The following is a 25,114-nucleotide window of genomic DNA, read 5'->3' as shown; positions in this document are numbered from 1 at the left end:
TTTACCCTAAAGTTCAGCTTAGTAGAAACTCCAAGTAGTTGTGGAACATTTAAATTAACATTTCAAAAGGTAAAAAAAAACAAACCCCAAATGGTCTGGTAGCACTTGATAGACTAACAAAACATGTAGATGGTATCATGAGCTTTTGTGGGCACAGCCCACTACTTCAGATGATCGGAGTGGGCTGTGCCCACGAAAGCTCATGATACCATCACCATGTTTTGTTAGTCTATAAAGTGCTACCAGACCATCTGATATTTTTTTTTCCTGTAACAGACTAACTTGGCTACCCCCGAACATTTCAAAAGGTGTTTGTTTACTGACATTGTTAACTGCACTTAGAAAAGCACTTTGGTGTTGACACTTCCTCAGAGTAATTGTAGGTTAAGTCATGGGATATAACTTGTTAACCTTATGTGCTGTATCTAGTAGAAGAAAATTTCCTATGCATGTCGGTACATACCAGGAATGATTTTGATGCCTTCACGGTGGTTTAGCTGAACTGACCAACAAGTTTAGGAGTGGAGCCAAGTGTCCATCCAATTCTCACCCAGCTTCTACAGCAGTGGAGTTAGGCAGGTCAGCAGGGAGCCATATAATATGATTATGCATGGGAACACAGAACTATGTTTTCAGGAATTGCCCAATGAAGGAGAATACATTTGTGGATGAAGGAATAACATCTGAATGTTGCTCTTCCTTGCATCTCTCCATTGTATGTCTGAACACTAAATACATGTAATGGTGTAAGGATAGATTTTACTCACTTGTGTAGGCATGTAGCCCAAGTCACATTCTAGCCCTCTGAAATTAAATGGAAACTTCTACTTTAATTCAAAGTTGATTGTGCAGTCAAGTTGTCCAAGAACAGGACATGTGCAATCTATTCAGGTGTCTTCCAATCTATATTCTGTGATAAGTGACTGCTTTAGATTCTGGAATTATTTATAGTGGAAACAAAGGGGCTAGACAATCTGGTAAATCAACTTTGTGTTAGGAATTAGGATACTTCTCCTTTCCCTCTGAATTTAAACCAAAGAATTATTTCTTAAAGCTAAGAGGGATAGAATAGAAGGGGATATTGCAGGTGAACAGTAAATTACGGGGGCTGGCAATAGTGAATGCTGCTTAAAGAGTGCCTGACCTGCCACCTTTTGAAGGCAATGGGAGAATTGGGTCAGGCCAAAATATATAACAGCATTATGCCACCTTAAATTCTCTTTTATGCATACTAAGTGTGCCATCCCTCCGTACATTTTTTTAATGGATCCCAAAGGTGGTGCATCAAAAGAAACATCTTTCTGAACAATTTAGTCCCATCAAGACTAACAGTAATGTATAAAGCGTTGAAGCAAACAAGGTACTTTGCTAAATCTGTGCATATTTTAGTTAGGTCTTTAACCGAAGAAACAAATGAAACTAAGCCCAAATGGAGTAGACTCTGTAACAAAATCAATCCTAGAAGAGACTGAATATTTTACTGAAGAAAATGTGCTATGCCTAAGTCTGAGACACCTGCTATATGGTATGTTATCATTTATTTAAAAGAACTAGAAAAATCCATTCCACCAAATGGAATGCTCGGGTGCTTTATCATGATTACTCTTGGATAGTTACACTTCCAGGTATCTTGGGTTCCAAATTAAATGTCAAAAATCATTTGGCACTGAAAACACAATGTCTGTGACAGCCCATTTCAGAAAGCAAATAGCTCTATATCCCATGCTTTCCATTGGCTATTCTTGAGAAAGAGCCAAGAATGGTAATACTGCTACTGGCTGACAGACTTTTAAAAGTTCAGCACAACAAAGCTGGGAAGTAATAAAACATGAACAAAATAAATGAATAACATTGACATATGTTAGAAAGCACTGTATTTATGCAGCAGATACTTTCTACCTACCTGCTGTAATTTAAGGTTGTGCACAATAAAGGGACAACAAAATCTGTCTATGGATATGGGCTCTCAAAATGAAATTCATGACCTCCTATTTAAAACAAACAAAAGGGATTCTATTGCTTGAGATAAAGGAAATTCTTCATTAGGTTAAAGAGAAATAGGCATGATAGTGTATCTTCTTTTCAGGCTACTACAGGCTGACAGTTATATTGAGGGGCTTCTCCAGCAATTAATTAGACTTTTGCCTGAGAGATATAGCACCCATTACACTTGGACACACAGATTTATTTCAGAGTAGTATTTTTAATTCTGGAGTTTAATTGTCAATAAAGGCATGTACATTTACGGTAACTTCTGAAATTCTTCAAAAGCTGCTATAGGATGGAGACAATCTAACTAACCTCCCCACCTCCCATGACCTTTATCACAACTTCACTAGTATTCAAATCCTGAGGTCCTTATTGAGTCTTCACTCAACAATTTCAGTCAGTCTGCCCAGGAAAGGATGAAGTCGGTGGAAGTTTTTCTCTGTAAGAAGTAAGGGCTGAGTAAAATGGAAAAAAATGAATTATTGGCCTCAGCTCTAATATTCAAATACTGTTCCCCTTGATCTGTATCAAATTACTTTTCTATGCTCTTTTAGTTTGGACAGTTTATAATCCTAAGGATACCATTTGTTGAGTGTCATTGTACAAAACTTAAACAGTCAGGAAGCCAAAGAAATATTTTCTGTTAAGGAGTTGGGGTGTAGTGTTTGATTTTTTTTCTTACTTACTGGCCATTTTGCTGTTTAAATTAAATAGCCCAAATGTATGTTTTTCCTTTCTGTCAGGCAGTTTCTATAAACATAGAAACATTTAATATATCTTGGATGAATACTAGATGTAGTAACTTGGTGCAAAGATGACTTTGAATACTAGCCTTTGGCATAAAATGATTTCACATAAAGAAGGAGCAGAAGTAGATGTTATAAAAATCCATAGAGACATGGAAGGAATTGTGCACTGATAGCCATTGGGTGTTCATGCTGTCAAACTGTGACATTTCAGAGGCTCAGAAAATGGCAAGGCCCACTCCAAGGTTGGTGATTGAGAAAGTGAGTAATTATGGTTTGTTGGATGGGAGCCTGTGTTTCTCGAACAAATTTTTCTATTCCTTCCACAGTTTAGGGAAACACAATTATACCCAATTACTAGGGCTCAAGGTACAACCCTGTTAATTTAAACACCCCCCTTACTGAATTCCTAGGGCTCAGTGCGTAACTTCCTGTGGGTCTGCAGGCTCTTTTGTCACTAAAAGAGCCTTATACAGCAATATTCATATTCTCTAGTTATTGACAATTACCAAGCAAGCGGAATATACATGTTAAACATGTTGGCTACGTCTACATTGGCAAGATTTTGCGCAAATACTTTTAACGCAAGAGTTATTGCATTAAAGTATTTGCGCAAAAGAGCATCTACACTGGCATATGCTTTTGTGCAAGAGATGTGCTTTTGCGCAAAAGCATCCATGCCAGTGTAGACACTCTCTTGCTCAAGAAAGCTCTGATGGCCATTTTAGCTATCGGGCTTTCTTGAGCAAGAAATTCATGTTGCCTGTCTACACTGACCTCTTGCGCAAGAACACTTGTGCAAGAGGGCTTATTCCTGAGCGGGAGCATCATAGTTCTTGATCAAGAAGCCCTGATTTCTTACATTAGAACATCAGTGTTCTTGCACAAGAACTCGCGGCCAGTGTAGACAGGCGGCAAGTTTTTGCACAAAAGCAGTCGCTTTTGCGCAACATCTTGCCAATGTAGACACAGCCATAGTGTCATGCTCACCAATCCTGATAAAAGCAGAGTCAGTCTCTCAGGATCCTAGCTGCTGCAAGTCAGTCGTGCAGAGGAGTACTGGAAGCACTGGCCTGAAGGCTGTATCTTGGAGGCGAACTCTTATTCCAGGTCTTCCCTCCTTCTTCTTGATATTCCTTTCTTTCTTTCCTCTTTCCTTTCCTTCATCCCTTTTCTACCTTTTCCTGCTGCTCTCCTTCTTGGACCCCAACTTATACAGTGAAATTTGAGTCCTGCTTAGCTACATTTTAACCAATTATTTTAGTATAATTTTACTAACCAAACACAACATACTGTAACAATTACCTAACCAATTATACCCCACTACCTTAGTTGATTTACATCTAGCAAAATGAACTATACAACGGAAAGAAACCATTCAAAAACAGGCAGTGATCATACAGACAAACAGTAGGAAAGTGAGGACAATAATCATAGAATGAGGATTCCACAAGCTCAGCTATTAATAAACAGTTTCTTGCCAGACAAAATGTTGTTTAGCGAAGTTTTCTCTACCCATTTTGATATCTATTTCTTGATCTGGTGAAAGTGGATGTCATTAAGACAGGATCTCCTTCTTAACAGCCTGGTGTGACACTATTTTAATGCAATTTAGATAGAATGTGAGTGTGAGACTCCAGGCTTTACAGCTGATGGTTGCTGCTCTTTAATCTGGCTGCAGAGGAAGGCTTTAGGCCTTCCAATATATCTACAGAAAAACCATATTGTTGCACCTGAGGTGGAAGGGTAGAATTACGCATCAAAAAGGTGACTGAAATTGTCCTGTAAACTCACGATACCCCTTCACACACAGCAGAGTGTGAATGCTCACTGCTCTCTCATTAGTGAGAGAAGAGGAAGAAAGGCGGGAAAGGAACAGAAGCCAGGGAATTTCTCTGAGGTATATCAGGAAATTTATCTGGAGCAAATATGTATCGAGAACAATCAAACCATATAAAGAAACAGGAGTAGGTATTTCCTAAGTAGAAACCACTGGCTTTTGGTCCCTAAAAGGGTTAAAAATAAAATGAAAATATTTTTGCCAGCTGCTGTTTTGGTTTCAAGATCCAATGATAATCCCACTGAAATGTGCATTGGAGAACATGCCACCTTTCCTTTCATGACTCACTTGGGCAACAGGTTGCAAGCATTGGCTTCGAGACAGTTTTATCAGTTTAAATTACAACATGAGCTGATCATTCAATGAGAATATCCAATACTGAACCTTCTGCAGTTTCTAATATGGGAATTTTGCCACTGCCTTTGAATATTTGCACAGGCATTTGCATTGTCTCTTTATGCTACTAACACTCAGAAGGACTTTCTGCTGCTGATAGGATTTAAATTTACAAGTCAGAGAAATTCAGGTGCTTTTGCCTCATTCTCTATCCCATTATTCCCTAGGCTTCTGTAGTATTTCTTGCAGAATTCTCAATTTTATAGGATTGATTGGGAATAAGTAGGCAGATAGAGTTTTGCATTCAGACCTCAGAATCCATTAAGCAAGGAAAATCCAAATACACTTTGCAGTTGGCCAAACATGGATGTTTTCATTCATTTTTTTTCTGCTTCCTTACTCAGGCAGAATTATTGACTTCTTTTGGAGTTTGCCTAAGTAAAGACTGAATAAAAACTAAGTAAATTCCTCAGAGCATAGGGCAAGGATATTATTATTGGATAAATGATCAGCCAAGTTCTTCAAGAGAGAGCAAATATTAAGATTTCCATTTATTAAAAAATCAACACATGTTTTCATGTAAATTGAATTACTTCAATCTCTGATCCATTATTGCTCACGGTAAAAAATTGAGATGATTTATTTTTTAATCATGCTTCAAGAGTGCTTTCCACCTAAGGATCTCAAAGCACTTCATGAAAACAAACTCATTAATTATTACAATACTCTTGGATGGCACACACAATACCCAGGCTTGAGAACTGTTATCTCTGTTTACAGATTGGTTATTGATACATAGAGTGGTTAAAAGACAACTTTTGAAAAGCAGAGTGTACATGATTTGTCTGAGGATAAACCTTTATTTTTCCGCATATTGCTGGTTATTTGTACATATAAAATAAGGAACATACCCATTTTTGTTCTGGATCAGAGTGCATAAGTGTCAAGGATGTGATTCTAGCCTTTTGGGTTCTGTCATGTAATCATTGGACAACAGTGGTTCTTAAAGACTTGGCAAAACATTTTAAACAAAAAGGGACTGTGTTTAGACTTATGGCCAATTTCCTACCCATCCCCTGCAGTCTTTATAGGGGGTGAATATATGAATATTTGGCAAGAAAAAATTGGCTTTTTTCCTAGCTATGGAAGTGCTCTACTGATGTCAGATGGAGACTGGGTGTGGGCACAGTAGATAAGAGGTGCTAAAAAACCCCTAGCCCTATTCATTGTGCTTATTTGTGCTTCTCTTGTTGGGACCTCCATCAGATTGACTGAGTTGTACAACTGGGTAGGCCAGCTGTTAATGACATCAAGGGATGTGAATTAATATTATACATTTTTATGATAAATTAAAGAACACATAAGGCAGAAACCACACGCTCTCCTTCGCACCAAAACAGATGTGTGTTGTATGTTCACTAGAAGAGGAGGACTTACCCACATTGGTAGTTTCTACTTTTCAGAGCATTAAGGACAAGACTTAAAATCAAAGTCTGGCTATTTATTTTAGTTTAAAATGTTGTATTGGTTTGCCAAACAGGGCATTAGAAATAGAGATACAAGAATTAGTAAATACAAATTGGCCATCCCTGGTCTGGCACCCTAAGATCTGACCACTTCTGGATGAGGGATTTTGCTATCCCATGGGAGGTCACATCTGGCCCCCCCTGCCACTGGCCTCTGCAGCCCTAGCCCAACTGCTAGCCTCCTGGCCAGCTGCCCACTACTGCTGGCCATACTGCATTTCTGGGCAACCCTTCTACTGTGCCGGCCAGCTGGGCTCCCAGCTGCTTGTCCTCCACTGGGACTCTCTGGTCCTAGAATAGAACCATGGATGTTATTTGCAGAAATATTCAATGACTTCTTGTTTACTTGAATTGCTCTCTGGCTACCAGATGCTAAGAAAAGCTCCCTCTTATAATACTAGAAAATAAATACTCCAAAATGTATGCATCCCACACACGAATGTATGCAAGAAGATTATTAATAAACTAAGGCAATGCAACCTAGATGGTGCTATTATAAGGTGAGTGCATAACTAGTTGGAGAATCATTCCCAGAAAGTAGTTATCCGTGGTTCACAGTCACAGTGCTGGAAGGGCATATGGATCCCACAGGGATCAGTTCTGGGTCTGTTTTTCATTAGTCATTTAAATAATAGCATAGAGAGTACACTTATAAAATTTTCTGACAATGCAAAGTTGGGAAGGGTTCCAACTACTTTGGTTGATAGGATTAACATTCAAAATTAACTAAACATACTGGAGAAATGGTCTGAAGAAAGAAGGATGAATCAATAAGGACATAAGAAAATTACTCCAAGTAGGAAAAAAACAACCAGCTGCACATATACAAATTAGGAAATGACTGCCTAAGGAAGAAGTACTGCAGAAAGGGATCTGGGAGTCATAGTGGATCACAAGCTATATATGAACAGTATATCACTGTTGCAAAAAAAAAAAAAGTAAGCATCATTCTGGGATATGATTATAGGTCTAGAAAACATGACTAATGAGGGAAGATTGAAAAAACATGGGTTTGTTTAGTTTTGAGAAGACTGAGAGTGGACATGCCCATTTTCAAGTATCTTTTTAACAATCAGGATGGTTAAACATTGGAATAAATTGCCCAGGGAGGTTATGGAATCTCTATCATTGGAGATTTTTAAGTGAAATTTAGACAAACACCTGTCAAGGATATTCTAGAGAATACTTGGTACAGCCAGAAGTGCAGGGGACTGGACTAAATGGACTCTCACGGTTCTATCCAGTCTTGTGATTCTATGATTAATTACAAACAGTTCATCCAGTTTAGTGAAATAATTCTAGCAGCCCTTATCATTATATTTATCCATTACTAATGATCCTCTCAATTTGTTTCTTTAATGTCACTGCTTTGAATTTTTAAGAGACATTCAGTGTTCACTAATTGCAATTTAGATTTTGATGAACATGTAGGGTAGCTTTCTTGGGGACTTTAATATTTTAACCCTGTCACAGGGTTCACCTCTGGCATGGGGTGCGCCCCCCTCTTAAGGTCCCATTGCCTGCTCTATCAGGGTGAATACAACCCTAGCAGTCCCAACATAAAGTCCATGCCTCTCTATCAGGGTAAATAAGGGGGTAGGGGGACCCGGGCCCTCCCTCTCCACTGGGTCCCAGCCCAGGGCCCTTTAGGCAGGGCCCATGGCTCCTGCCCGCTCGGCGGGGAATCCGGCCCATATACCCCGAGCCGCGCTTTGAATCCTTTGCCCTGGGCTGCTTCCTGCCCTGGTCCCCCTGGGGCCCATTCGCCTCCGAGTCAGTACCTGCCGGGGTTGTGGACGCACTCCTGCCTCCGTGGGGTTGGCAGCTGCTGGCTCTGCCTCTGGGTCAGGCACGGGCGGCGACTCCAGTCTCAGCTGCTGCAGAAACACTGGCCGGGCCTGGGCTCCTCCCTCATCCTGCAGCCTCTCTGGCTGCAGGACTCCCTCTGTTTTTATACCCAAGCTCTGCTGGCATGCAGGGCTGGAGGGGCGGGGCCTTCTCAGCCAGCTGGGCCTGGGCTGCCCTTTGCCCTTCAGTGTGGGGCCTGTCCACCCCATCACAAACCCGTTAAAATTTAATGGCCTTGTAACACCAAAGCTGAAGGACCCTCAGCTATCACAAAATTTCTAGGCAATTTTTTCTTCCTTTCTCTTTAATCCATTGTCTGTTTACAATCTGATTACAATCTTATTGGCTGTAAATTCATCCTGTATGCAATCGGTAACCAGTATTTGTACTGAAATCAATGGGACTTATGGACTGTTTCTCTTCTCTCTCGGGATTGAGAACAAAACATGTTCTATTTCAAAGACTCTGCCTCTGAAATTCCACTTTTGAGGGATGTGAGAGATCTAGATTTTTCCTTATCTGAGCTGGACAAGTGTCTTTTCTTTTTAGGGGTGAGGGAGAGAGAGAAGGACCGGTCTGAAATCTGTCAAAACTACATTTGACAGTTATTCACATATCTCTCCTCTTTAGTTGGATTACTATAGTTTTAGCAAATGGTTTTGCCTGCAGGCACATCTTTGCACTTGAATTTTCCTAACTTGACTGAGGACTTGACTTTAAGTGAAACTTATGAGACTATTTATGCTTACGTTTCAGATTTAATTTCTCAGTTATTTTATTTCAAATCAATATCAGGACTTCTCTTTGGTGGTTGAAAATCACAGTTTTTCAAAGTGCTCTGTGACCCTGCTTTGGGAAAGCCACCAGTGGGCCTGTACTGCTGTGTTTATCTAAATTGTTGGTAACCACAGAGACTTGTGGCTTCCATTGGCTCTGGTTCACTTTTTCCAGCCTTGGGGAGCCACAGGAAGTGGTGGCCTGGGCCATGCTACTTCCTGTGGCTCTGGTTGGCTGGAAACGGCAAACTGGAGCCTTGAGGCTTCATGGCTATGGAGCCTTTGGTTAAACAAAGGGGCATGGACCTGCTAGCAGCTTCTCCAAAGTAGAACTCCAGTCCACTTTGAGAAACACAGCTCTAAGTGGAGGAACATACCTGCAAATCTTTACTCATCTGAGTAATCTTTAATATTGATTTGAATGGGTCTGTTCATCCAATGAAAAACAATTCAAATGAGGAAGTGTTTGTGGGGCCATGCTCTGGAACATTACTCAGAAGTACAGTTTGTGGCTAAAGCTGCAATTATTTTGCTCTGGTCCTAGAAACTATAAGATCATTAACTGGAAACAACATTTTTTACATCTACAGAAGAGTCAAAACATGAGAACCTAAGCATGAGACCTCAAACTATGCTATTGCCTTAAACTTTGATACAGGGTTACATTTAAATCCATGGTTAGGTCCCATAAGCACAACAAAATAGAATTTTGTTATAACTGTTTATAATTTTACTTTAATATCAACAATCAAATATGCTAAAATTGGCCTTTTCTATATTTTACCCATCTGAAAAGCAAAAAATAACAGCAGCTTGGATGACCCTTTTAGAATAATTGGAGTGAAATTCAAAGTTGCTGTTAATGGTTCAGGATTTCTCAGCAAGTTACAGATTAGTCTGTATTGTAAACAATGCTAGTGGCCTATTTATAACTACAGCTGCCTCAAGAAAGAGCCTACAAGAGATGTGATCAAACCAGACTTTACAACAGAGCACATTAGGAAAACATGCAATTTATGCCAAGGAATAATTTGAAACTTAAGGAGAAAATGTCAAATAAGATGACTGAAAACCAACTCTCTTGGAAAATCAAAACACTGTGTATATGTGGCATTTGCCAAATTTCCATTCCTTTTCAGTTGGGAGTCAGTCATCAGTCATATCTGCACTTCTACTTTACTGAATTTTTGCAGTGGATTTCCCTCTTTGAGGAAGAGCAACGAATGCTATGTTATAAATGGAATAAAGCCATTCAAGTAATATTTCATTGTGAGCATTTCTATAAACAGATCAAAAATAGTTTAGCCTCAAATAGATGACCATGTTTCAAAAAATACACATCACTAAGAATACTGGTGCACTCTTGCTCAAAGGTTAATTTATAAGAAAAGCTCTTCCTAATAATTGTTGGCTGACAACTATTATTCCAGAAATTATCTCTCTTCAATGTGTTTGTTGTATATGTTTAATAGAGCGGTTTGAAAAAAATCGTGATGGAACAATTTTCCATAGGAGATTGCAGTTCTGTCTAAATTGAAACACTTAGCCAGGCAAATGTTGATTTTTAATTTAGTTGTCAATGTGAAAGTCAATGGCTGTTGATTTTGCCTATCTATTGAATTCAGAAACATTGCAATGTTTTGTTTTGACTTCTATCAGAAATTAATTTTAATATTGTCATACTTGTATATAATATTTATTCAATATTTGATATTAGAGTTTTGCATTATTGAAATGATTTTTTTTCATTTTCATTCTGCAAGAAATGTTGGCATTTTAATTGAAATGTAAACAAATGTCGACATAATGAAATTTCCCTTAAAACTGAAATTCCATTTTAACCAGGACTAACATGTTCTCGGCACATGTAAATTAAATCAATTTACATATGCTAAGGATGTGATTCTATCTCCCTGTTGTTAATTTAATGATTAATGGTCAAATTCTTGTTTCACTGATATAAATCCTAAGTAACCTTCGTGATTTCACAGAGGGGGACTCCAGATTTACTCTTGTGTAACTACAATAGGATTTTGGCATGTGTGTGTTTGGTTTTTTAAAGTATTTTAATCGTTAGCATTGCCAGCTCACTTAGTGTTGTGTTGTATCCAGTGGCATTTAGAAGATGTCTATTTGAGACCATACTGTGCTAAAATATTTGTTCTCATTTACACTAGTATGTACAAATATGTAGTGATCTATTGAAGTCCCAGGCATCATATGCCATGAGTGATTTACAAAAAATACCTAGCCACATCCTCAGATGTGACATTACAACCATACGTTACACATTGATAAATTCAAAGTCTTCAGTACAGGTTGCTGTGGCAGTGAGGAATGTGCTGTCATATTAGGAGAAGCAAATTGGTCAGCCCAAATTTATTGGCATTTCTCTAAATACCTCAGGAATAAATATAAATAATTGTTATGATGGTGATACCATTTTCCTAATAGTTTTCTGTCACTGCCAGTACTCTGATTTCATAGCTCAAAATTTCATTTAGATTATTTGTGTCATTTAGGGAGGAGGTAGAATTAAGCCAGTCATTAGGGAATGCATTGAGAGGAATCTGCCTCGGGTGTGTGTGTGTGAGAGTTGTCCTCATGCCAAGAGGATAAGTATGATTACTGATACACCTATTGGGAGTGCATCTTATTCCCTTCAGTGTGCTGATCGTGCTCTGTGTGAGGGAAGGGCAAGACCAAGTCCCTGCCTCCTACTGACCATTTCAGTTGCTGTGTTCTCCTCTGTACCCAGTACCAGAAATTATGGCTGTCCCAACACCATGACAGGAAAGAAAGAAACAACCCTTTCCTTGCAACATCCCTTGCCTTCCCATCCAGGGTCAGATTCAGATTGAGATGAGCAGTAGGCTAGAGGTTCCGAGCACCTAAAATCCCACCCCCTTGAAGATTTTGACTGAAGTGTAGAATTCAAGTTCATTTTGGACTTAAAAATGCTCTTTACCTGTAATTTGTCCCGACCCTTTGAATATGCAGAGGTGGGTTAGAAATTTCAATGTAATCGGTTTCTTCATAAAATGTACAGAATAACTGGTTTTATATTCCCAGTAGGGAATTGGTACAAGGATAGTTATTGTAGGATTTCAGAATTTTTCATTTAGGGCCCTGGAAATAAATGGTTTGTGTGCAAATATCAACTACCAGATCAAAAAACTTCCATCCATAATTATAAAGAGTGCTTTGGAGAATGCATGCATTATTGTCACTATTGGTATATTTTCTGCAATTTAAAAAGGGGTGTCATTGTCAGGTGTTCAATTAAAGATTATCAATGATTCTTCTCTTGTTTTAGTAGTTCGTCACACAGTTACCTAACCTTCTCATAATCTGACTCAGACTAATGGAAGGCAGTGAGAAATTGGAAATAGGCATATAATGGCACAGTCCTTTTTGTTTTTAATATTAGACATGAACATTATAGTGAAGGGGAAAACTGTACATTATTTACTCACTTATTTGTACTATAAGCAAGTTCAGCAGAATTTTTGAAGAAAAATGCAAAAGATGTGGCTACTGTGAGAAATAAGGCTCTTGAAATGAAATGCAGAAGTCTATGTGTGAAGACATTTGGTCCAGATGCTGCTGTTTGGGGTCAGGACCTTAGCTGTCAGTCCCTACTTCTGTGTAGACTTGGAAATGGTATCATAGTCGTTAAATCTCTCTCTGACCTTTCTAATGACATTGATGCTAGGAGTGAAGTTATCTGCTTTCACTCTGCTTTCTGAGGACATTTAGAGGTGAGAAATATTGGACATGTGAGCTTTGAATTTCCCTTGTTTTTGCCAGTGGTGCCTGTTATGTGGGTTCCTGTCATAGATTTGACTTCCAAGGATGTCTCTCAAAGGATTACACAAAGTTCGGGGAACTGAATCCTCTTTAGCTAATCAGGATCCCAGCCCTAAAAATAAAGCCTAACAATAAAATGCACATAAAAGTTACTTTAGGAGTTATTTTGGTGGCTACTCAAAGCTTATGGGCCAAATTTAACTCATTTGCACCTTCTCTGGATCAGATCAAGTAAAAAAATGCTTAATTGAGAACAAAGAACAGTTTGCGTGGAAATAAAAATATGAAAGAACTTTATGTAGAAATTAATGATGCACGGATGCAAATTGAAAATATGGAATCCTTGGCAAGCATCTTAATTAAGAAGAATGTGCTTGCTTACTGAAAATTTGAAGTGATGGAAAATTTGTAAAGTCTGGTCATATGAACATGTGAGCCACTCCACAAAGCTAAGAACATGCATCTTTGTGAAAATAACTTTCTCTTCTCCTGTTAAATTCAATCTCCCTCTTTGTAAGCTGAGAAGAAATTTTGGAATCTTCTTGTATATTTAATAGCTCTTACTACTTCTGCTTCACTTCCCTTGACCAGAAATGTTGGCATCTTTGTGGGAGACTGATTATGCCATAAATAATATTTGGAAAATGAAAGGAAATATATAATTTCTATACAAAAAGGTTTTTATATTTCCTGATACTAATAAATGAAAACAAAGTTGGTGAAGGAAGCTCTACTCTTGCATGCTGGGTACACGTCACTGTTGAGTTTATTTCATTAAGTGTGCCATGCACCTTTATTCTTTTCTACAAAATTTAGATTAATTAAAAATTAAAGTGTGTGTGTGTGTGTGTGTGTGTGTGTGTTTGACCATGACAATGCCAAAGATGAATGTGGGTGCAATTTGATATAATGGAAGATAAGATAGATCCTGAAGAGAAGGGATTGAATCATTATTTTCTGAGTGTGAATATTATCCATTTTCTCCCTCTTTTTTAAATTATATGCTAATATTGTCCACTTTTGTGGCTACTGCCAAAACTGCTGAAATGGAAGATTGTTCTCCTTGATATATCCTCTAAACACTGCTATAGCTTGCTTTATGTGCTAGAGACACAAAAAATAATTTGAGAGTCTAACTGCCACCTTAGGAACCTAACCCCCAGAATCATTCTCCACTGGGAATCACAAAATTTCCACTTAGCTACTGCTGACCCCTGTAGATACCTAAACTTGTTTGGCATGTACATTTTTGTAGTAAAACATCACCTGCGTGACTGTGTTTCTGCATCTGCACATGTGTGCGGCACCTCATTCCAGATGTCTGAATGCCTAAGCCTTCGTATGATGCACAAACCCAGGGAATATAAATATTCCTCCACCTAACACCCATGAGGTCAGACTGGAAAGCATCAGGACTTCAGCTGAGAGGTAGCAGATCCTTGCTCAAGTCTCTTCTCCTCCTGAAGTGGAGGGGTGATTTGACCGGGGGACTCCTATACCCATGGTGAATACCCTAAACAGTAAGCTAAAAGTTTTGAGGGAACTCTTCCTTCTCTTTCCCTACCCCCCCCCCCCCCCAGCTTCTTCCCAAAACAGCTGAGGTTCCTAACACCAGGAGAGGATTTCCAACTGACAATAAGAAGCAAAGGGAGATGGTTCCCTCCAGCCTGAACTAAGGCATCAAGCTCCCTGTGAGGGATGGATTTAGACCCCGCCCCTGAAGCTGGCACCTCCCATGGACTTGTTTAAGTAAGGAGTGCTGGCTTTTGTGAATCCATTCTAAGGTGCCATCCCACTCATTGCATAGGTAGCCTAGGTGCCTAATTCAAACTTTGTGAATCTGCAAGATTTTTAAAAATTAGATGTGGTAATGCTTAGAATCACTGTGAGTAAGTTCCCTTGTGAATGTAGTTCTCTATCTGTAATGACTGTTTAGCCTTTGGCTGTTACATTGGGGTGTATTTTTCAGTGAGGATTTCTTCTAACTTGTGGATATTCTGCAATGAGGAAAAAATGTTCTTCTATTGTTTTCCTGTGATTCAAAATGACATAAGTGTAGCTTCAGATAAATGATAAGAAAAGCTTATTTCAAGTGAACCTTAAGTAGGAGAAAGAGCTTAGATAACTTGAAGGCATGGTTAATGAGAAATCTAAGTAGAGTAGCTCCATTGACATCAATGAAGTTATACCAGTGTAAACTATTTTCTCTGTACTACAAAGTACTATTTTAATGATTGCAGACACAAACAATTTGACTCCTTTCACAAATGAACTGTACTATTTAGGATGTGGGCTCTGTTTAAAGGGGACACATAATATTAGTATTTGTGTCCCTAATTTAATACAGGTACATGCATGGAAGGATGTTAAATGAATATTAGGAAATTTGGGTCACATTCTGCTTTCATTGTCTCACTCACACACAGCAGCTGCGGGTCCACTTTATTGTATTTCTAAAAAGGATTGGGAAAATAATTTTTGTAATGCCTACTATTATTTCGATGCCTTGTCTAGTTTTAATTTACTTCAGTGAGAGTTGAGGCCAGCCCTGAATGAATGAAACCATGCTAGCTATTTTATACTGCATTTTAAATATATAACTATTGCCTGTTAATCCTTAAATACAGTATATTGTGTAATATGTAGCCTCTTGCATTATCTCACGCTGCAAATTCTGTAATACTGTAGAGACTGCCAGAAAAATATATCCTCTCTTTATAATTTATGGATATAATAGCCAGTTCTAGAAAATAGTACCATACCAGTAAAACATTTACTAAAAGGCATCAAAATATGGCCAATTAGAATTCAATTGAAAATTTGTGATTTACATTTTTTTTGAAGGCCAGGTTTGATGTTACTTTTTTAGGCTGGGGAAAAAAGTCTTCCTTTCTTGTTTATTGGTGGTCTATTATATTCCTCCAGTGTTAGTACACTTCCACAGGCTTTCCATCATCATGTCAAGGTAGTACTTCACAATATTTTTCACATTTTCTGCCTCATACATCAAACTATTGAATGCTATCCATATAGCACAGCTGTCATTCTGCAAAATTTTTAGCAATGTTCTCATTTTTATCTGACATCTATAAATACCTAACGTAATAAAAAATCATTTCTACCTCATATTTGCTTTGGTGCTCTTTCTGTCCCTGTCGGTCTCCATAAAGGGTAGCAAGTGAAGATTTATATATCACCTTGCAGGGAGTTGTGCAAAGGCATGCATAGAACCCCAGTTTGTGCTCTAGGTAAATACTCTTTCTAGGTAAATCTATATAAACCTGATTTTATGTATGGTGTGTATTATTCAGTAATTTAGCACTTACACAAAACAGTTCAACATACATGATGGTAGGAGAAGATTAATTTTACTCTCATTTTCCTATTTTTTTCAACCAAAATTCTGCCTCTTTCTTGTGTTCTATATTCCTTGAGTAGCCCATTGACTTCTATGAAACTCCTTGGGGAGTAAAGTACCATTCAATGTGAGAAAGCATATTAGAATTTGGCCCTTGATCAGTTATGAACATGCTCTTCAGAAAGTGGATATTCATTCTTAACTAGATTGCATTTGACAGCTGAAATTCAGTCCTCTGAGTACTTAGAAACATCATGTAGAGAATACCAAATACATCTCTCATACTTTAAAAAAGTGGTAATTTGTATTAAATACAGAGATCTGCTATGAGAGCATGAGAGTATAAGAGAAAGAAATGAGTTTGAGTTTCCAGCATCTAGCTTTCTTATGGTGAATAAAAAATCTGTTGCGAGCACCTGACATTTTTGCTCCAATCAGTACAAACATTATGTGCATCATTTGTTTAAAAATCAAGCAGGTTTCTTCATGAATTTTATGCCAGTTTCAAAGGGATAATAAGTTATACACACCAATACACCTGATCCTGCTACTTACCTATGTAATTCCAATTAAATCAATGGATCTACTATTAATATTTATTTTTATATTATAGTAGTATTGTATGTTATTGCTGAGTGTTGCATAAACATATAGTCACTGCCCCCAAAGAGTTTACCATTGAATTTATAATACTTAAAGATATATTTGTAAAGTTACCACTATAAGCATTTGCAAGTTGGTCCAAATGTCATCTTCCTTGCAAAGGTGAACCAATTTGAGTTTGTTGTTTCAATAGCATTCCCTGGCCAACATTAGCATTGCAAATAAGGACCACTGCTTCATATTAGAACAAAAACTGTCAGTGTCTCAGAGCTAATTAGACTAAACAGACAATTAATTACATCTTAAAATGTAAAAGACCTGTGACAAATTGTACTAATTGTATGTTCTTATATATCTGTAGAGGTCAGGCTACTTAAAAAGTGTGGTGTTAATGGAAGACAAATGTAGTTTTATGCACTTGATAGGGATATTATAAACTACATTATTTATTACTCCATTGGACACTTAATTTTAAACTGCTCATTAAACAGGAGAGCCAGCACAGAGTCCTGAAAGTAGGCTGTAATAGCCTGTTGCCAATGTAATATTAATGTGAAGGTCTAGTCTTTTCTGACACTATAGAAATGCTGTTATTTTAAAGTACTTGAACCAACCCTAGGGGAGTATGATCTTTTTAAATATGCCACCCCTGTACAATCAATCAAATGATGATAATTAAAATAACTTATTTAGTAATATTTACTGCAATTTATATAAAACTCCCCCATCTCTCTCAAGTCTTAGCTATCATTCTGATCTGCTGGAAACTTTTTCATTATAAATGGCAAGAAATAGAATACTAATAGTGATAATGGAAAATGTATAAAAGGGGACTTGAGAAAGATAGGGGAAGAATTGTAATAGCGTCACATTTGATTTAGCAACCACATGGAATCCAGACCCTACCTTTTGGCTAGGGTGCCATATATGTCTGGAAGCCCTATCTTATATCTCTACACTGAAGCCTCTCTTAAAATATATATTTATTTCAGAAGTCCTTTTATCATGTTCCTTTCATTCGGAAGTCCTTTTATCATGTTCCTTTCCAGATTGTCAAGAAGATAACTAAAATGCTAAGCCCTCTTTTGCTAATGATTCCACAACACCAAGAAAAGTCAAAAGGTAATTCTGAAACTAATACGGCACCTTTAAATATTTCTGTCCAGTAAGACAGCTTTGATATAATTTTATTTCTTAATTTTTAACTACCATTTGCATGTGTAGGTTATAAAAAATTTTGGAGAAAGAAATGTGTTTTCAAACCTGTCTGAAAAGTATGTAACACACAAATGAAAATGTACAAATACTTAATAATTACAAATAACGAATCAATTCATTGGATGAATTTCAACTTTAGGAAAGCCTCATCCCATAGTTTGCACTCAAGCAAATTTAGCTTAGAAGTCAATGAGAGTTTACTTGAATAAGAACTGTCAGGCTGGATCCTAAATCTATCATGTCTCCAAAGATACATTTCAAAACTGAGGTTTTTTTTTTGTTTCTAATGCGGAGATTGCTTGATAAACTCTGGAGAAACTTGTATTGTTTCTGGAAAAGCATTGTTTCTGAAAATCTCTGTCATGTCTTTCTAAATTCATGAACTGTAGGTGTTGCAAGAATGAAATTAATGTTGCTTAGAGCTGCTATCATTTGTCTATGTTTTCTTGGGTTTTGCACCATTGGACATGTTTCTGCAATATACTTTTCTTGATTAAAGAGAGAGGCTAAAATAATCTTTTTGATTAGTTCAAATAGACAAGAGTAATATCCTAATTCTATTTCAAGAAGAAATCTATTGATATATTTTCTAATGGCCTGATGCTGTCAGAAGATAAATTATAGTTATTAACATCATAGATTGTAAAGGCGAGAGAGAGCATGGAAGTGAACAAATCTAAACAGAAGATTTTTTTTTTATTACAAAGGTAATAATTTATGTGCTTTGAACCATTTATATAAAAATAAATTTTAAAAATCTAGTCATGCTTATTATCTGAGGCCCCAGTACAGCAAAGCATTTAAACACATGCTTAACTTTAAGCACATGTGTAGCCCCATGAATTGCAATTAACTCCACACATGCTGAAAATTAGGCTGTGGTGGTTCTTGGGTATCTAGGACTGAAAGTCACCTTGTTACCCTCTCTGCCTCTATGAGCAGGAGTACTAAGATGTCACTTGCTTGTGGTAAGTGGAGATTGCCTCCCTAATAATACTAGTTTTAGCCACTCAAGTACACTCTATGCCAGCCCTGCCTTTGCCTCACAAGAGGTGGACTCCAGTCCCTTTGAAACATTCTCCTGTGAGGTCCTCTGCCCCTGACAACAGATATTCACAGATATTCCAGTTCCCCTGAACCCAAAGGTAAAGCATTCCCCAATTTTCTAGTTTTACCTTAAACTACCACTGCTGTAAATCATACAGCATTTGTGAACATTTTTAACAGGCCCATTGATGGGAGGGGCTTGGGAAGGAGGTAATTGCCCTGGGGTTTGGTGATTGAGAGGGCCTGGAACTCCCAGCTGTCACTGCTACTACTGTGACAGTGATGGCGGCTGGAGCTCCAGGCCCTTTAAATTGCTACCACAATGCGAAGCTGCATACTCCTCAGGGCTCTGAGGGCTGGGTGGTGCCCAGTGCTGCATTTCCAGTAGCACTGAGGTTTGACTACCTCTGTCTCTGTCCCTTCTGGGGCACAAACCTGGGCGCTGTCCTCGCCTTGCTCAGAAGTCTGCATTGGCTGTTGGCCTTGCTGATTTTTTAATAGAAGTTTTATATAACAAAAAAATAGATATTCCCCTGTAAACAAGAGAGATAATGATGGATCTAAGTGATTACAATGTAAAATTAAATTAAAAATATATATGAATTATGGCCTGCAAGTATTAATGGCTGCCTTTCCTAGCTAACAAATTAGTTTCTCCTCCCCCCGCCACTTCTCCAAGTTTAGTCTGTTGCAGGATAGGCTGTCTTCACATGAAATAGGATCGAGGTTTTTGTGAATCGCCCTGTCTCAACAAGATGTCTCCTTTGTGAATGGATGTAGAATCTTTCTCCACCCTGTGATTTAATTAATCATTCTTTTGTTTTCATGCACAATCAGTGTGATTCCTGGTTTGTTGTTATGCTACCTTTTTCCTTCCAAGTGGTTTTGTTTGCTGTAGACTTTGATGGTGTTTCATTGATTTTTCGGAGATGGAGCAAGTGTGGATAATCGGGCTTTCCATTAAATCTCCAACTAACTCGGGAAGGGACACAACTTCTTTAGGCCATCATGGAGACATATTAATCAATCCAGCTACATTATTTCTTAAGTATTACCTGTTCACACATCTTCATCCTTTGTTACAATTTATGGATGAATACCATGAACATGATATATGAGGCTTAGTGAATTTGTCAGGTCTGAGACAGGAGTTGATTGTAAATGACACTGAGCTTTTGACGGTTGGCTTCCGTAGGACTCTGAGGGTACGTCTACACTGCACACTTATTTTGAAATAAGCTATTCCAGAATAGTTATTCCGAAATAGCTTATTTCAAAATAGCATGTCTACACTGCAGGGAAGCCTCAAAATTAGTCCTAAAATGGCACAGGGTAGGAATCATATATATAGTAGCCCAATGTCTGAGACTTTGTAATGCTGAAATGCTGGCTGTTCCCTCTGGGCAGCACTGTTGCCTGAGTCACATCCTTCGTCTTCTGCCATGGTGCTCGGCTGACTTCTGCGCTGCTCAGCTGGGCTGCCGCGGGGGAGCAAGCGGCGCAAGCAGCTGTTTGGGCGCCCCGGTCCCCATACAGCACGGGAGTGCTACATGGGGAGCACAGGGCTCAAACGGCCGCTTGTGCCGCTTGCTCCCCCACGGTGGCCTGGCTGAGCGGCGCAGAAGTCAGCCGAGCACCACAGCGGGAGGGGAAAGGGGGCGGGGCGGTGACGGACATGGCCAGGGTGCGGGGCCCAGACGTGGTTGTCACCGCCCCGCTCCTCTTCGCCTCCCATCATGGTGCTCGGCTGACTTCTGTGCCACTCAGCCGGGCTGGCACGGGGGAGCCCAAACAGCTGAAAACCAGAAGTCAGCTGAGCACCACGGTGGGAGGCAAAGGGGGGGGGGGCGTGGCGGTGACGTGCAGTGTGACAGCAGCTCCGGGCTCCGCCCCCTGGCCATGAACGTCACCGCTCCACCCCCTTTTGCCTCTTGCAGTGGGGATCAGCTGACTTCTGCACTGCTCAACCAGGCCGCCACGTGGGAGCAAGTGGTGCAAGCGACCGTTTAGGCTCCACGCTCCCCGTGCAGCACGGGGACCATGGTGCCCAAATGGCTGTTTAGGCTCCGCGGTCCCCCGAGTGAGAGGCAGGAGGGGGAGGAGAAGAGAAAGAGAGAGACCGAGAGAGAGGCAGGTGGCAAAGGAGAGCTGAGAGAGAGACAGGGGGAGGCTGGAAGAGGAGGAGGAGGAGGAGAGAGAGAGAGAGACAGGGAGCAAGAGACCGGAGGCTCAGGAGAGATCTGAAAATCCCATCTTATGACGGGCTAATTGGTAGTAACTTACAATGGCCCAGAGGGGCTATTTCGAAATAGCATCAGTGGAGCATCACTGTCTTATTTCTAAATAGCTATTTCAGAATAAGCATTATTCCTCATAGAATGAGGTATAGAGATTTGGGAATAAGCCACCTGTTATTTCAAGATTATTTCAAAATAATGGAATGGCTGTGTAGACGCTTGCATTGTTATTTCGAAATAATGCCAGTTATCTCAAAATAACAGTGCAATGTAGGTGCACCCTGAGTCACACCAAGATGTGCTTAAGTAGTTTTTTGGGACTAGCAGTAGGCCAACTGGTTTAGTACTCTTTGTTTATCTAAAGCTCATATTTTGTTATCTGACGTTTCTCTATATTGATGGATGTTCATATCAGAAATGGCGTCATGCCACAGTGCTTTTCTCTATAACTTGTAGAGTGCGGCATGAATATCTAACTTTTCTTTCACTTCATATAACGTTTATCCTCAAGGAGTGTGGAATAGTTGGCTAATTAGCTAATCCCCCTAGTTCTAAATACTGAAGAATGATGGCATGGAACTGGATATGGACATACTCCTGATCTTTACTTATACAAGCAGTCTCTTGAAGTAAGGAATTACTCACGCAAATATCATGTTGCAGTATGCAGTGCCGATGGCACTTAATGCTGACAACTGAACTTTCTTCTAGTTGCTTCAACAAACTACCAAGTTAATTAGTCTAGCATTCAACTGAGCGTAACAGTCAAGCAAAGATTACTTTAATGCAAGATGCAAAGTTTTCTAATATAGGATTCTCTTTCCTTAATTGACCTACATAGTAGCAAAGAAAAATTAAAAGCCTTAGAAACACCCAGGAGATGCACCATAGTTCAAACACATCAGTGATACATTAGCAGGAGCATATCCAACCATCTGATTGTTGTCTCAAATTACCACAGTATAACTCTAGACTTGAAAAACTGGTACAACACAACATAGACACGGTGGATAAAAGTGGCATATTGGTATGTAGAAACAGGACTCACTCACAGAGTGAAATCTCTTCATTTAAAATTATCTGGTTATAGTATCTATTCAGGGTATAGCAAAATTGGATATTTCTCCTCAATGCCTTATTTTTTATTTTTAAAAATTAATTTAATTAAAATACATTAATAAAATGATAAATATGTGCTTCAACTACAGTGAACAGTGATAGCAACTGTATCTTTTAAGATTGTCACCACAACAATAAAATAGTCTCTTCTTGATATATTTCAAAGTCTCCCAACACTGAAGCACCTATGGAGAAATCCTAGCCTCACTGAAGTCACTAGCAAAACTCCAGTTGTTTTCAAGGTGGCCAGGATTTCACCTGATGTTTTTACATATGGTATCTAGAGTCTTGGATAATGCAGCCATACTGCAAGGTCAGCATCGACTTCGTGCTATCATGCTGTGGTTTTTATCTAAGATGCATTTTCTGTTTTGGCTATTATTCAAGTCCTGTTTTCAGATATGGTTTGCTGCTGATGATGGGCTTTTAGGCCTGACAGACATAATACTGATTTGAAATAACCCAATCTGTTTTTTAATTTTCTGCACTTTTTGTTTTGGCCTTCAGCAAGATGAGTCATTTTGCAGTTCTCAAGAGTATGTGTCATATTTGTAGCTGCCCACATTAACTTAGTGAACTGTCTTTACAGTTCCAAAAGACCAAATTTCCTCTGCAGCATGAATTCCATGTGTGACACAAAACCAGTTCAAAAGACTCCATTGCCTTCATGGTAAATCAAACCTGGGTTGATGTTCAGTGCAGTCCAAGATAATTATTTGAGACTTTCTCTGCTAACCATGAAGCTCACCATATATCCTCTACAGTAAATCTGTCACCTAGCAAATTTATCCACAATAGGTGATGTGAGGACAGAGGACCATGTGGAGGATTAATTAACAGTCTTTGTGGCATAGCATGCAATTTTACCATGAGTTTTGCTATGTTTTCCCCTCTGCAAACACTAGGTGGAGCAATATTGCAGAGAACTAGGAACTGTGCTAGAGGAGTAGATTTAAGTGTGCCTGAAATAATATGCATGGTAGGATTAAGATGTATGTTGATCATCTTTGTGAGAGATGAGCAAGTTCATAGTGGAGTGCAGTATTCTGCCATTGAATAATAGAGTGCCAATGTTGAAGTGTGCAACATTTAGGTGTTGGTACCCAGGTCATTCCAGCCAGTTTTCCAAGCAGTTTGTTGCACATGTTGACCTTTGTTTTTATCTTTTAAAGACAATCACAATATATGAGAATTCTATCCAACATGACACCGAGAGAGACCAGATATGAATCTTGATTTATTTGCTGACCACTGAGAATTATGTTCACCTTTCTGCTGAACATAATACAATATATATGCATGATATAAGTGGAAGATATTAAAAAGAGTCTTACTTCAACATGGTACCAGGTGTCATCAATGATCATAACAGCTGCCATATCTGCATTCTAAACACATTCAAGTATATCAAAGGAGTGTGACTAGGAGATGAGTCATATGTCATCTGCATAAAAAACATGGAAGACTCAGTGGATGGTAGGTCATTTGAAAATAAACTGAGTAACTTTAGAGCTAATACCGATTCTTTTGAGAAGCTGTTCTTCTGGTGCCTCCAAGCACTTACTCTTTCACCAATATGCGCACAGAAATTCTGATTTTTCAAAAACTGAGCCATTGCACATACTAACCAAATTGACATAATTCTAGACAATTTTACCAAAATACCCATATGGCAAACCTTACTGTGTGTCATGGTCAAGTCCAGGAAAATGGAACCAATCTTCAGTTTGTGTTGGAATCAATTTTTCATGAAAGTTGTAAGTGCTTGCACTTGATCTCGTGTACTAAAACTACAGCAAAACACATCTTGCATTGGTGCCATCATGCCTTCCACAGCTGGTAAAATTCTTGTGAAATCAAATGCTTTGTGTGCCTTTAAAGCAAATACTTAGAAGTAAAATTAGCCTGTAGGTTGAAGGCAAGTGTGGGTCTCTCCAGGTTTCAGCAAGGCCGTGACCTTCGCTTGGAGCCAGATTCTAGGTGGTCTGGATTTCTGCAGAACTCTGGAAAACATTTTTGAATGAGCCATTGCTGAGAAACAGGGAAATAGCCATGTGAGTCTGATCTTGGTAAAACAAAACAAAAGTGATGTAGCACTTTAAAGACTAACAAGATGGTTTATTAGGCACTGAGCTTTCGAGGAGAAGTGGGTCTGCCCCACGAAAGCTCATTGCCTAATAAACCATCTTGTTAGTCTTTAAAGTGCTACATCACTTTTGTTTTGTTTTACTATTGCTGAGTGTAATGTTTCATAAATGAGGTGCAATTCTATCATATCTGGGAGCTGTACCCATTTTTAAAATCATTCAACACTGTATCCTGTTCCTGTCTAGTGAATGGCTCCATTCTTACTGTTGGTTGGATTACGCCTTAAAAAATGATGCCCCTTGTCATATACCTGTTGTTTGACAGCTCTGTAAACAGGAGCTTGAAGATCTTCAACAGATAAATGGCAATCTGATTTGAAGTAATTGCCAGCCTACTTTGTGCACATTGATGTTGAATCATATCTAGTTGACGAAAAAGCTCCATCTCTCTGGATTTGACCATTTACAATCAAGTGCCACTTTCACTTCCTCCCATTGAGCCTGGCCACTGGTATCAAATAATTCTATAAGATTGTACAAAATCACCTGACTGCTCATATTGCCTCAGTAAGTT

Source organism: Pelodiscus sinensis, chromosome 4 (assembly GCF_052426305.1).
Source record: "Pelodiscus sinensis isolate ZL-2025 chromosome 4, ASM5242630v1, whole genome shotgun sequence".
Lineage (NCBI taxonomy): Eukaryota > Metazoa > Chordata > Testudines > Trionychidae > Pelodiscus > Pelodiscus sinensis.
This window is presented reverse-complemented; position numbering follows the sequence as displayed.